Consider the following 13,958-nt stretch of genomic DNA (forward strand, 5'->3'; position numbering starts at 1 on the left):
CATGGGGGCACACGGTCTCGGGGGTGATGCAGCCAGGCCCCAGAAAAAGACCTAGGGGCCGGGGCTGTGTCGCCGCTGGGGCACGCCATCCGGTGCCCTGGCAGTGGCACATCCCCAGCCCCAGAAGGAGACCCAGGGGCCTCCCAAGCGGAGAGTCTCCGTGGTCAGACTGCGCGGTGTTGGGACCTGGGTGCCTGGCCATGAAATAAGATCAGGCGAGTCATTTTGCACTTTAAGAGGCTTGCAAGGTTGGAAGTTCTGCCGGGAGCCAGGGAGAAATGGAGCTGGAGCACAGAGAGGGGTCCATGGCAGCCGAGGGCTTTGAGGAGTTCTCAGCACCTCCCTGCTTGGAGCTGGCGCCGCCTCCGCTGTTCGGTGGTCACATCCTGGAGAGCGAGCTTGAGACCGAAGTGGAGTTCATGTCTGGGGGTCTGGGCAGCTCCAGCCTCCAGGAGCGAGACGAAGAGGAGGAGGCAGCCCAAGGCCAGTGGCCACGGTGCCAAGGGGAACTCAATCGCGAGAAGTACCAGGTGCTGGGTTGGTGCTGCAGGGAGATTGAGCGGGTCCCGAACAGGCTCCATCAGATATAGAGGATAACACGGAGACTACAGCAGGAGCGGAGGTTCCTCATGAGGGTGCTGGACTCCTACGGGGACGACTACTGGGCCAGCCAATTCACCATCTCACTGGAGGACGAGGGCAGCCAGAGCACAGATGCCCCACCCCAGGCAACGCTGAGAACGAGCCTCCAGAGAAAGAGGGGCTGTCCCCACCCAGGAGGACACCAGCGCCTGCAGAAGCTAGCAGCCCGGCCCCTGGTGAGGGGCCCAGCAGTTGGAAGAGGCGGCAAGTGCCACGGGAAGGGGGCCGGTCGGGAGTCCCACTGACTCCGGATCTGGCCCCCATGCAGATAAAGGTGGAGGAAGACTTTGGCTTCAAAGCGGTCGAGGCTCTGGACTCAAGTTGGGTTTCTCGGGGGCCAGACAAGCTGCTGCCCTACCCCACCCTAGCCAGCTCCCTCTTTGACTGACCCCCCAATAAACGGACCCGATACTCTCCTCGGCAAAAAAAAAAAAAAAAAAAAAAAAAAAAAAAGCTTATAGAGGCATGCTTATAGGATCAAATAGTATAACTATAGATGTAACAGGACAATAAAAAGAGAACCTGGCTACGATGATCACCTGAACGCTGCCTCTGTGTCATTCCTTCTTCGCCAACTCCATCCACACCTTTGGGAACCTCTGGACCTGCTGGGGCTGGACCCCAACATTCCTCTTCTTATAAGGACTTCAGTGAGATGGGCTAAGAGTCATACTGGAACTGCCTCAATTTAATGTAATCCCCTCTTTAAAGATCTTATCTCCACATACAGATACATTCTGAGGTTCGGGGGATTAGGATTTTAACATACATTTTGTTGATTACCCAAATCAGCCCTTAACAACCAGCATGTTTCAGAAAGTAGATTCCTACAGGGTTATTTACCAAACATTCAGAAGTATTTTTAAATGAGCTAAGCCCCTCGCCTACCGCACGGGGCCCTCCCGGCGAAGAGTGAAGGCCTGGGTTCTGGGCGCCAGAGGAAAACTGGTGCCAGCAGCCAGGGGAAGAGGCCCCCAAGGGGCCCCAGATTGAGAGAGGGCACAGGTCGGGCTGAGGGACCCACCCGAGTGCACAAATTTTTGTGCACCGGCCCTCTAGTGCTAATATAATGCTGACTTCAAATAGCATAGATTAGTTATGCTATTTAATGTCTGTTCTTTACATACATAACATTTGTCCATGCATTTTATTGTTGAACATTTCCTCTCTCTTTTAGCATATTCACGTACACAAACACAAAACAACTATCTATTTGCGGGGAGGGAAGAGACAAGTCATTATTTCTAGAAGTTTGCTTTCTTTTAGTTTCTTAAGCATATACACACACACACACACACACAAACACACACACATGCACAAACAACAACAACAACAACAACCAGCATATAACTAAACAAAGCATGAAAAATGTTGTGTTTTTTTTTTAAAGGATATTATATGCAAGGAAACAACCACCAGGAACTAATATTACTCAATTCATTTTTATACTAAATTTTGCCTTAAAGTAACCAATACAAAGTAATAAATTGAAAACTTGCTCAGTTTCTGCCAAGGCAATCTACATTCATTAGAATTTTTTAAATTATAATTTTACAGAGATAAATTCACAAAGCATAAAATTATCTTTTTTAAAGTGGGTTATTTAGTGGTTGCTTTTTTTGTTTTGTTTTGTTTTTTTTCACTATAGTCATAGAGCTGGGCAGCCATCACACTATCTAATTCCAGAACATATTGACACTGAGAAGAAACATCATATCCATTTGTGGTTAATTCTCATTTCCTCCTCCCCTAACTCCTCCCAACCACTAATTTACTTTCTATCCCTATATATTTGCCTACTCTAGAAATTTCATATAAATGGAAATGTAGAGTATGTATTCTTTTGTGATTAGCTTCTTTAATTTAGCATAATGTTTTCAGAGCTTATCCTTTGTTACAGCATGTATTAGAGTTTCACTTTTACTGTCAAATAATATTCTACTTTATAGATATACCATTCATTAGTTGGTGGACCTTTGGGTTGCATCTTCTTTTAGAGTATTTTGATGAATACTGCTACAAACATTCATGTAGAAGTTTTGGTGTGGGTATGAACTCTTTGCTCTTGGGTTTCTGCCCAGGAGTAAAATTACTGGGTGATATAGTAAAATGCTGTGCTTAACATTTTGAGGAACTGCCAACCTATTTCAATGTAGGTTCATCATTTTACAATCCAATCAACAATTTTGAATGTTGCAATTTTTCTACTTCCTCAACAAAGCTTCTTCCTTGATTTGCCTTTCTGTTCTTTGAAGTGGATAATCTCAATTGGAGTATCTCCAGGTTTGCCACTTATTTTTTTTCCAGCTCAAATTATTTCAGTTTTTGTATTTTTCAACTATAAGAGTTTGTTTCTTTTTTTGATAAATTTTATCTCTCTATCAACATTCACTATATGTGAGATAAAGTTCTCATACTTTCTGTTAATTCTTTAGAGGTAGTTTATTATTTCTTTAAATACATGTATGCAAAAGGCTTTAAAGTTTTTATCTAGTTAGTTCAAAATCTGGGCTTCTTCTGGACATTGTCTATGGACTGATTTCAAAGCTACCATGAAACTGGGGAGAGGATGATGGAAATAGGACAAATGAAAATTCCCCAAATCACTGTTATTAGCAAGATTTAGTCAATTATCTTGACCAAGTGTTTTTTTTCAGATTGTTCCAAACCTTTGGTTTACTTCCAGAGTTTGAAAAGTATTGATTTTGATCATTTTTGCCATTGTCCTCATTGCTTTTGTGGAAGAACATGTTTTTGAGGTCTTTACCAGGTCATTTCAAATGCTGCCCCTATTCATCTGGATTTTCGTTTTTATCTTTGCTGTACTCAATTGTTACTATGGCTTTCTGTGGACACTTTAAAACTTGGACTCAAGCTGTCTCCCCAGCCTCATCTCCATCTTCTTTGTGATAAACATCTATCTATATAAAAGCCTAAGAGACCATTGCAACCAAACGAATGACCAAACAGGCTGCCTGGGGCAACCAGGCTGGGAGGGGGGTTAGTGAGGGACAACCAAACCACTGAGCAGCAGGCTGCATGGGGCAACCAAGCCAGCAGGGGGTGTTAGTGAAGGGCGACCAAATGACCAAGCAGCAGGCTGTGTGGGGCAACCGGGCTGGCAGAGGGGGAAGTTGGGGCCAACCGGGCTGGTGGGGGTAGGGCAGTTGAGGCAATCAGGCTGGAAGGGAGAGGCAGTTAGGGTTGATCAGGCTGGCAGGTGAGCGGTTAGGAGCCAGCGGTCCAGGATTGTGAGATGGATGTCTGACTGCTGGTTTAGACCCGATCCCCAGGGGATCAGACCTAAACTGGCAGTTGGACATCCCCCGCGGGGTCCTGGATTAGAGAGGGTGCAGGCTGGGCTGAGGGAACCCTCCCCCTTCTATGCATGAATTCCTTGCACCAGGCCTCTAGTAATACAATAATATTGGACTATCATTTTTCTACTCTACATTTCATTTTTATTACAGTCTAGCTCTGCCTAGTTCAAGTTTGCTCATTTTGCTTTTGAATAACTTCATTCATTGCATTACAAGTTAATGATTATGCTAAATATTATAATGGCAGCAGGTAACATTTCTTGATGTTTTATCATTAGTCATGTTCTATTTTAAAACACTTTTCATTAATTATCTCAATTAATCCCCACAAAAATCTATGATGCAGAAAGAATACAAAGAAGCAATTTTAACAGTGTGTTATTCAGATGAAACTAGACTTGTTTAAAGTCTTAATGAAGAGTTATAGATAAGGAGAAACATAGGTCACCAACATTTCTTTAAATTTGGGTTGCCAGGTTGAAGTTACTTGACATAGAAGATAAAAAAAGGGTGAGTTTTAAGGCAACAAATCATGACCTATATTTTAACATGCTGAGTTTTTGGGACACTTAAGTGAAGAAATTCATCAAGCAATTGGATAGATGTACTTACAAGGCATGAGAAAGTTCAGTCCTGGAGGTTCTATTAAGGATTATGAACATGTAGGTAGTATATTTCAAATTTAGGAGTTGGAAAGATTGCAAAAAAACCAATACAATGTAGCGGAAGTTTTATTATGGCAATTTGAAGGAACTCTAAACTCCAGGAAAATCAAACTGGGGAGAAAAATAGATCACAGAGAGCATGTCATATGTAAAGAATATATATAACCTTCATTAGCATTGGAACTTGAAGGTTTAATCTTAACAGTATCTCTCATATACTGGACAGGAGAGGAAAACAATGAATACAGGTGCAAAGACTTGTGGGCAGAAAAGAAGGAAATTCTAGTGAGTAGGGAGAAATGAGTTAGGTGGAGGACCTGAAGAAAATAGTGAAGATTTTAAACATTCCCTGGGGGAAAATGGGAAAGACTGTTGAAAAAGTGTCACAGTGTTGTATGTGGTCCATCTGAAGTGATTGCTGATAATTTTATAGTGGAACTAGATTGTAAGGGTTATATGATTGTGCCAGGGTTCAAAACTCTGCAGACAGTGAAGAGCAGATTGCATTTCTGATTTCAAGATAAAAGTGTATTCATTTCTTTGCATATTTCCTCAGTTTTATATTGCACTGAACTAAGCTTTAAAAAAAGGGATATATGAATGTAATAATTAAAACAATTTAGTGCAGAAATATCTATTGGAACGTTGAATATTTATATTAGATTGTTATAGAAGACAGGAATCAAATATAGCAAGAAAGATACTTTTAAAATTACCATACTTTCCATGTAATCTGAATTATGTCTTTTAATGAGGCATAAAGTATGTCTATATGATGTTTTAATATGGATAAAAATCAAGACAAACATTTACTCATTGCCTTTATTATCTAAATTAAAAGACAATATTAAGGGAATTTTGAACTAATATTATCAGTCACTTATTCAGCATAAGATTCTAAACATAATAACGTACTTTATTTTTTATTTTATTTTAAGCTAATTTTAAAAATTTATATACAGAATTTTTATTTATTAAAGAAGTACATTATACCATGTACGAAATCTAATTTTGTTATGGAATCCAACAATATAATAATCTGAAACTTGAACATAAAATAGCTAACAAGGTAGCAATTATTTGTAGTATAGATAGATAACTAAATTTTTACAGATATTAATACAGTGGGGCCTTGACTTATGAGTTTAATTTGTTCCATGACGGAGCGCGAAACTCAAATTACTCATATGTCAAATCAATTTTCACAATTACAATGACACATGATGCTGGGCTGATGTTGTGGCGTTCACTGTGACATTCACTGCGCCAACTAGCGGTGGGGTATCTGAAGCTGGCTCATAACCTGAATTTTAGCTCGCAACTCAAAGCAAAAAATTGGCCGAGAGACAGCTCGTACCTGGAAAAACTCGTTAGGACACTCGTAAGTCAAGGCCCCACTGTATTATGGTTCTAGACTAATTATCTTGCCAATATACATAGTGGCCAGCAGAATGAGTTAATGTTTTACAATTTTTGTTAATATTGTTATTTCTTTAATGCTTGGAATTTCACACAGCTATACTACAGATTGCATGTACATATATGAATGTATTTTCCAATTTTTAATTTATCATATTTTAACAAAATGTAGAAGCCTATCCTTGAGCAATCAAATTTGTATTAATACCCGTGATTCAATTTCAAATATTAAATCTCTTTGCTGAAGTTTAAGTATTAATTTAATATTTTGACTAAGACCAAATAAATATTGTTTAAAAATTTAAAATGATTATGTTAGTATATTGTGGGTGAAAAATGGATACTGTAATAAATTTAACTGAAAGTAACTTCACAGGATGATCTGATCATAAATCCCTAGCTGCTCAGGTCATGGTGGGTAGTCAGGCACCAGTACATTTTTATTTAAAAGTTCATCTTTGCCTTAACTGAGCCCAGTCCATTGTTTTTTGTGTGTCTAAGTTAACATACCTTGAAATGCTTTTTTTTTTTTTCCTAGCGGTGTAGCCACCCTCAAGAGAGCATATAATCTTGTTAACTCTCCTATAATCCAATTCCACCTTAGCTTCCCCCACCTTCAAGTAATCTTTCCTAGTTTCCTCCTTAATTCCAAATGTGTAAAAGAAACTCAAAACTGTCATTCTTCAGAGCATTTTAGTTCTTGCTTTCCAGCAATTATCATTAGTTTGGCTAAAGTAAACTCTTCTAAAAGTTCTGTATAGGTTTGAACGTTTCCTTTATCAACAATACAGAACAGATATTTCTGAGAGGAAATGTCTTTATTTTCTAGAATTGCTGTGAGAACTTACTACAGCATTGCTGCCTTTAAACAATAAAAAAATATTTTCACAGTTTTGGAGGTCAGAATTCTGAAATCAATGTGTTGGTAAGAAGGCCAACCTTGCTCAGTGACTCTAGGAGAGAAGTTTCCCCTGCTTTTGCCACATTCTGAGGACGGTGGGCATTCCTTTTTCTTGGCTTGTGGCCATGTGGCTTCAGTCTCTGCCCCTGTTGTCACATCACCTTCTCCTCTTGGTGTCTTATCCTCTTTTGTCTCTTATAAGGACACTGTTATTGGACTTAAGACCCAGCTGGATAATCTCCTTCTTCTCAAGAATCTTAATCACATTTTGCCATATAAACTAATAGTCACTTTTCCCCCATAGAACACAGTATGCACTTCTTCCAGGGATTAAGAAATTAATATTACTTTAGGGGAGGCATTTATTCTGCCTTCCAGAGGAAAGGATACAACATTATTTCCCATTTGACTCATTTTTCTTCTGAATATTTTGTTCAGACCAACTCATCTTTGCCATACAAAATCTTAGTGGAAACAGTGACAGCTATATTTACATTGCACTAATTGGATAATTCCATTAATTGAATAATTACAAATCACTAATTTCCATCATTAAATTGGTTAAAGCTAAGTATCAACTGCTGCTGTGTTTAGCCTCCTATCTTAAACTCTCCCAAAATAGAGTTTATTTGAATTTGTTTTGTAGCCAATTCATTCTTTATTCAAAATTTTCATGTAGCTTCCTGAGAAACATAATAAAAAATATGAGGTAGTAACCTAGTGAAAGTGTATTGTGAATGTATGTTTGCAAGTCCAGAATATAAATTATATATAAATACTCAAAATCTCAATCTATCAAAATACTATCAAGATTAAAACTAAAAAAATGTTTGGGAATAAATTTAGCAAAAGATCTACACAACTTGTAGTCTGAAAACTACAAAATATTTATGAAAACATGGAAAGAAATCCCTGTTTATGTATCAGAAGAACTAGTAATATTAGAATGATAGTGGTCCCATATTGATCTACAGATTTAAAACGATTTATATTGAATTTATAACTTTCTTTTGGAAGAAATTGACAAGTTGATTATAACATTTTAAGGAAATGCAAAGAACACAGAATAATTTAACCATGAGAGGGTTGGACAAAGTTGGTGGACTTACACTTTTTTATCTCAAAACTTAGTGCAAACTTATAGAATTTATGTGAGTGTGGTGCTAGCACATAGCTAGACATATAGATAGATGATATAAAATGGATAACCTAAAATTAAACCTTCATGTTTAGTGTCAATTGATTTCTGAAGGAATGTCAAGATTTTTCAATGGGGCAAAGAAATTTCAACAAAATACGCAGGGATAACTAGAAATCTAGTCTCAAATAATGAATTTCACTCCTTCTTTAGCATACCAAAAAATAACTGCAAATTGTTCATAGACCTAAATATAAGAACTATCACTGCACTACTCTCAGAAGAAACAATAGTAAATCTTCATGACCATGTGTTAGTCCAATGCTTTCTTAGCTATGACATTAAAAGCACAAGTGACAAAATAAAAAATTAATAAATTGGATTTCATAAAAGTTAAAACCTTTGTGAATTAAGTACATCATAAAGAAAGTGAAAAGAAAATCCACAGAAAATAGAAATAAATTATATCTATGATAAGGGAATTTTATTAAGATTATAGAGTGGACACATAACTCAAAAATAAAAGGATCAATAGCCCAATTAAAAATGGGCAAAGAATATGAATAGGTATTTATTCAAAGAAAATATACAAATATCCAATAAGCCATGAAAAAAAAAGCCATTAGTAAAATGTAAATAATTTCTACAATGAGATATAATTTCACACACACTAGAATGGCTATAATAAAAAAGACAGAAAATAATAAGTATTGATGAGGATATGGAAAAATTAGAACTATAATGTGTTTGTGTGTGTGTGTGTGTGTGTGTGTGTGTGTGTGTGTCCATGTCTGTGAATATGGCACAGCTGTTTGGAAAACAGCCTGGCAGTTCTTCAAACGGTTAAATATAGAATTATTCTGAGCCAGTGATTCCATTCCTAACTATATACTTAACAGAAATAAAATGTATGCCTACATAAGTATCCTATATAATAAAAATAAACATGCAAATTAACAGTCCCTCTGCTACATTCAAGCCATACCCGCAAGCCAATCATGAGCAAGTATGCAAATTAACCCAACTAAGATGGCAGCACCCACAGAGCTGAAGCAAGCAGGAGGCTTGGGTTGCCCCCAGCAATGGAGAAAGCCAAGCTTCCCACATGCCCTGGTGGGCCCTGGGCTCCGCTCAAGGCTATAAAGTTTCAATTATAGAAGATAAATAAATCTATGGGGAAAAAAAAAAAGAAGGAAAAAAAGGAGAGGCTGGGAGATTCAGTCGCCGGGCTGTGTGGCCAGCCTGAAAATGGCCATCAGCCCCTCACCCAGGCTGGCCAGGCACCCAGCGGGACTCCCCCACCCTGAAGGGGCTGTGAGCAGCCTGAAAACGGCCCTCAGCCCTTCACCCAGGCTGACCAGGGACCCCAGTGGGACCACCCCACGTTGGAGGGGGTGTGGCCAGCCTAAAAACGGTCCTCAGCCCCTCAGCAAGGCTGGCCAGGCACCCCACAGGACCTCCCCCACCCTGAAGGGACTCTGGGCAGCCTGAAACTGGCCCTCAGCCCCTCACCCAGGCTGGCCACACCCCCATGGGGTGAGGGTCCCCGGTGGGGGGTTTGTCCAGCCTGCAAATAGCCATCAGCCCCTCACCCAGGCTGGCCAGGCACCCAGCGGGACTCCCCCACCCTGAAAGGGGTGTGGCCAGCCTGAAAACAACCATCAGCCCCTCACCCAGGCTGGCCAGACACCCCAGCAGGACTCCCGCCCTGATCTGGGACACCCTTCAGGGCAAACCAGCCAACCCCCACCGGTGTACCAGGCCCCTATCCTATATAATAAAAGGGTAATATGCAAATTGACCCTAACAGCAGAACGACTGGGAATGACTGGTCACTATGACACACACTGATCACCAGTGGCCAGATGCTCAATGCAGGAGCTGCCCCCTCATGGTCAGTGCGCTCCCACAGGGGGAGCTCTGCTCAGCCACAAGCCAGACTGTGGGCTGCCAGCACAGAGGTGGTGGCGGGAGCCTCTCCCACCTCCTCAGCAGCACTAAGGATGTCCAACTGCAGCTTCGGCCTGCTCTCTGATGTCAAGTGGACATCCCCCAAGGGCTCCCAGGCTGCCAGAGGGATGTCTGACTGCCAGCTTAGGCCGATTCCCTGGGGAGCAGGCCTAAGCCAGCAGGTGGACATCCCCTGAAGACTGGGAGAGGGCACAAGCCAGGCTGAGGGACCTACCCCACCGAGTGCACAAATTTTTGTGCACCAGGCCTCTAGTTTGTACATAAGTGTTTATGTAGCATTTTCATAAGAGCCAAAATGTGGAAACAACCCAAATGACCAACAATTGAAGAACGTGTCTCCAAAATGTAGTCTATTCATATAAAAATATTATACAGCAATAAAAAGGAATGGAATATTCATATATCCTATGACATGAATGAACTTTGAAGCAGTATGCTAATTTGAAAGATTGCACAAAACACCTATGATATGATTCAACTAGGAGCCCGGTGCATGACATTCGTGCACTTGAGGGGGGGGGCGCCCTCAGCCCAGCCTGCACCCTCTCACAGTCCAAGACTCCTTGGGGGATATCTGACTGCCAGCTTAGGCCCCTCCCATGAGGAGTCCTTAGCCCTGCCACGGAGGCAGGAGAGGTTCCCACCACTGCCCCTGTGCTTGCCAGCCATGAGCCCCATTTCTGGATGAGCAGTGCTCCCCTGTGGGAGTGTACTGACCACCAGGAGGCAGCACTTGCATTAAGTGCCTGCCCCTGGTGGTCAGTTCATGTCATAGCAACCAGTCCTTCCGCAGTTTGGTCGATTTGCATATTAGGGATTTATTATATAGGATTTATATGAAATGTCCAGAATAAGCAAAACTGTGGAGACCGTAAGTAGATTAGTAGTTGGCTAAGCCTTCTCACTGTGTCCTCACATGGTTATGCCTATGTCTTGTTTGAATTCCTGTTGATGTTAGGCTTCCCTAAGAACTACTTCTCAGATTAAGTGTGCATTTTGCAGCCCTGTGTAGTGTAATCAACAGGGATTCAAACAAGGACACTTTGAGGAATTTGAAGCCTCTGGCACTATCTACCTTATAGAAAATGCTAAGCACAGTCCAACTCCTAATCAGATTGCATATATCTTCAAAACTTTACCTACCTCCTTTCCTATTGCCTGATGCAATTGTATATCATTTCCAATTACACATTTTAGGAGTAGGGCAGTTATACTGAAAAACTCTGCAGACCTTGATGCTATAAACATTATCCTTTATTTAGAATCACAGCCTTGGGTTAATGAAAAAAGCCATGAATATTATGTGAACCATGTTGAAAAAAAGTCCTGATTCCATTACAATTTGATGACCTCAAGCATTGAGATGATAAATGGTCATTGGCTTCTTCATACAGATACTAGAGGCCCCATGCACGAAATTTGTGCAAGAGTAGGCCTTTCTTTCCCCAGCTGCTGGCACCGGCTTCCCTCTGGCACCTAGGACCTGGGCTTTCCTTGCAGCTCTGGCGTCGTCCAGAATGGTGTCTGGTCTAATTAGCATATTATGCTTTTATTATTATAGATTATACTTCAACAAGTTGTGATAGCATTCCCACATTCTTATTTTAAGTTCAACGATGAAAGCATGTCTTCTTAATCATTAGAATATCTTCATTATTTGTTGCTGTTTTTGTTTGGTAAGAGAAATTATATTTGAGAAATATTTAATTAAATTATTAGTGGATTTCTAATGTATGTCATTCTCCCATCATAATTACAAACTCTATCATTTCAAAAATGTATTAAGCTGTGTTTATTATCTTAACCAATAAATTATTCCTCAAAGGATGAAAATCTCTGCACATTTCAGAAAGTGACTGAACCACTTGCAAAACTGAAGCCTCAAATTAGATGTCAAACAACGAACAGTCTACAGTTCATAAGCCCTTAGCCTAATAAGAAACACCAATGGAAGTTCTTCTCCCAAAAAGCTACAGCGCATTGCCCTAAACAAACCCCTTCTCATTACATGTCCTTATGAATGGCCCAAATGTTATCATCACATTTTTTAGATTCTGCATTATTTATATGGGATCAGCATTTGATCTAGAAACTCTATTCCCACATTTGCAATATGGCTAATTTCCACCAAGATCACAAGAGACCTGGAAGCTCAGGGGGTATGGCCTCAAAGCTCCAGTATATTTATACTTAGAAGAGTTTAAAATGTTGCAGCAGCTATTAATGTCTTTCAATACTTACCATAAGTTTTTTTAAATCCCAAATTCCTGGATCTTATACTGAAAATCTAAACCCAGAAATGGAATCAGCATCTCAGAGGGAAAGGTTTTACATTTTTAAGCCCCACAGAGGATGCTCATGTAGCCCGTTCAGAGTCTGCCCTGCATTCAGCTCAGTAGTGCCTCAGTCTTAGAAGGCACTTTCCCCAAGTGTGGGGCTGGAAATCTATGATATACTGACTCTCCTCCCAATTTAGTCAATTTCCTCATTTTCCTCTCTGATATTTTTGTAAATTTGTGTATCAGTGAAATATTCTATCATGTAGGAGTTTCTGATTGTTATTTATGCAGTTATGACAACTTTGCCCTGAATAAATGTGTAAATCACACATAACATTTATTTTTACTAGATCAATGGGTCGAGCACAAATGTAACTAAACTTCTGAAAACTTCTATGGGTAAAAGTAGTTATATGCAATCTTTTATTTTCTAGAATGGTAGCAAAATATCACAGTACAAAATAAAAGGGGGGATTTAGAAGAAATAAAAAGCAAATTTAACTAGATGCTTTGCCTGTGGCCTAGGAAAAAGAACAATGTGTTTCAAATTAAATAAACTTTTAATCCTGTTTTTTTTTTTTTTTAACTTTTACCCAACAGAGAGAATTTATTAGGAGTAATAATCCTTTGCACTTATATAGCATGCTTCAATTTCAATGTGCCTCCCCATGAATTATTTAATTTCCCAGAGGCCAGCCTATAGCTCATCCATATTGAACTTTGTTATCTGACTGTTCTTCAGAGGCTGCAGGGCCCAGGTCTTTGCCCCCCTACCCCAATGTTTGGATGCTTTGTGCCTCTCCATACCTTTCTATGTCTGCCTAGCTCTTATACTTTCCTAAGTTTCTAACCTAGAAAGTGTATTTTTTACTTCTCCATATGGTTAAAGATCTTTTGCATTTCGTTCTAGAGAACAGTGGAGCAGAATTTGAACCATTTTTATGTAACATAATTTTCCATTCCATGGTCAGTCTTTACCAGTGGACTCTAAGTTATTTATAAACTGAGATCTGTTCCCATCTATTCCAGCATCATGTCAGACATTTAAAAGGTACTCTATTAAATGTGTTGACTAAGTATTAATAGATTAATATATATTAATATCCCCATTTGAAGTTAAGTATAAATCAAGCTTGACTGAAATGAAGATATTGGTGTGAGGTAATATACCTAACATACAGCTCAGACAGAAATTCCCTGAGGGAGTTTTCCAAAGGGAATGGGTGCTGCCTTATTTAATTTGCTTTCTGAGTGCACTTGAGAACTAAAGAACACATACTATCATCTCAATTTTGCAAAACAGGATACTGTGACAAGGGATATCAAGTGACAAATTGAAGTGTTTTGTATGTGTTTTCCAAAAGCCAAACCTGAGATAAAGATTTGGGTGTGGGTGGTAGGAAATCTGGGCATTATCTGGACAGCTTTATGTATGGTTCCTAATCAGAGAATCTGATTGCAGTGTCTGTAATTACGTTGTCTCACATTTTAGTAATAGAAATAGCTGTCATGGTATATAACATTGATCAAACACTTTTTATGTGCTAGGCAATGTGTGAGAACATTTCAATGCATTATCTCATTTAATTTCCACAATAATCATATGGAGTAGTTAATATTATC

The 13,958-nt window shown here is 39.7% G+C and overlaps 1 pseudogene; it reads left to right on the forward strand.

The window, feature by feature from the left end:
- The first annotated feature begins 278 nt into the window (after window positions 1-278).
- Window positions 279-1,030, forward strand: LOC118652515 (annotated as a pseudogene).
- The last annotated feature ends 12,928 nt before the right edge of the window (window positions 1,031-13,958 follow it).

This window comes from Myotis myotis, unplaced genomic scaffold, assembly GCF_014108235.1.
Source record: "Myotis myotis isolate mMyoMyo1 unplaced genomic scaffold, mMyoMyo1.p scaffold_m19_p_1, whole genome shotgun sequence".
Lineage (NCBI taxonomy): Eukaryota > Metazoa > Chordata > Mammalia > Chiroptera > Vespertilionidae > Myotis > Myotis myotis.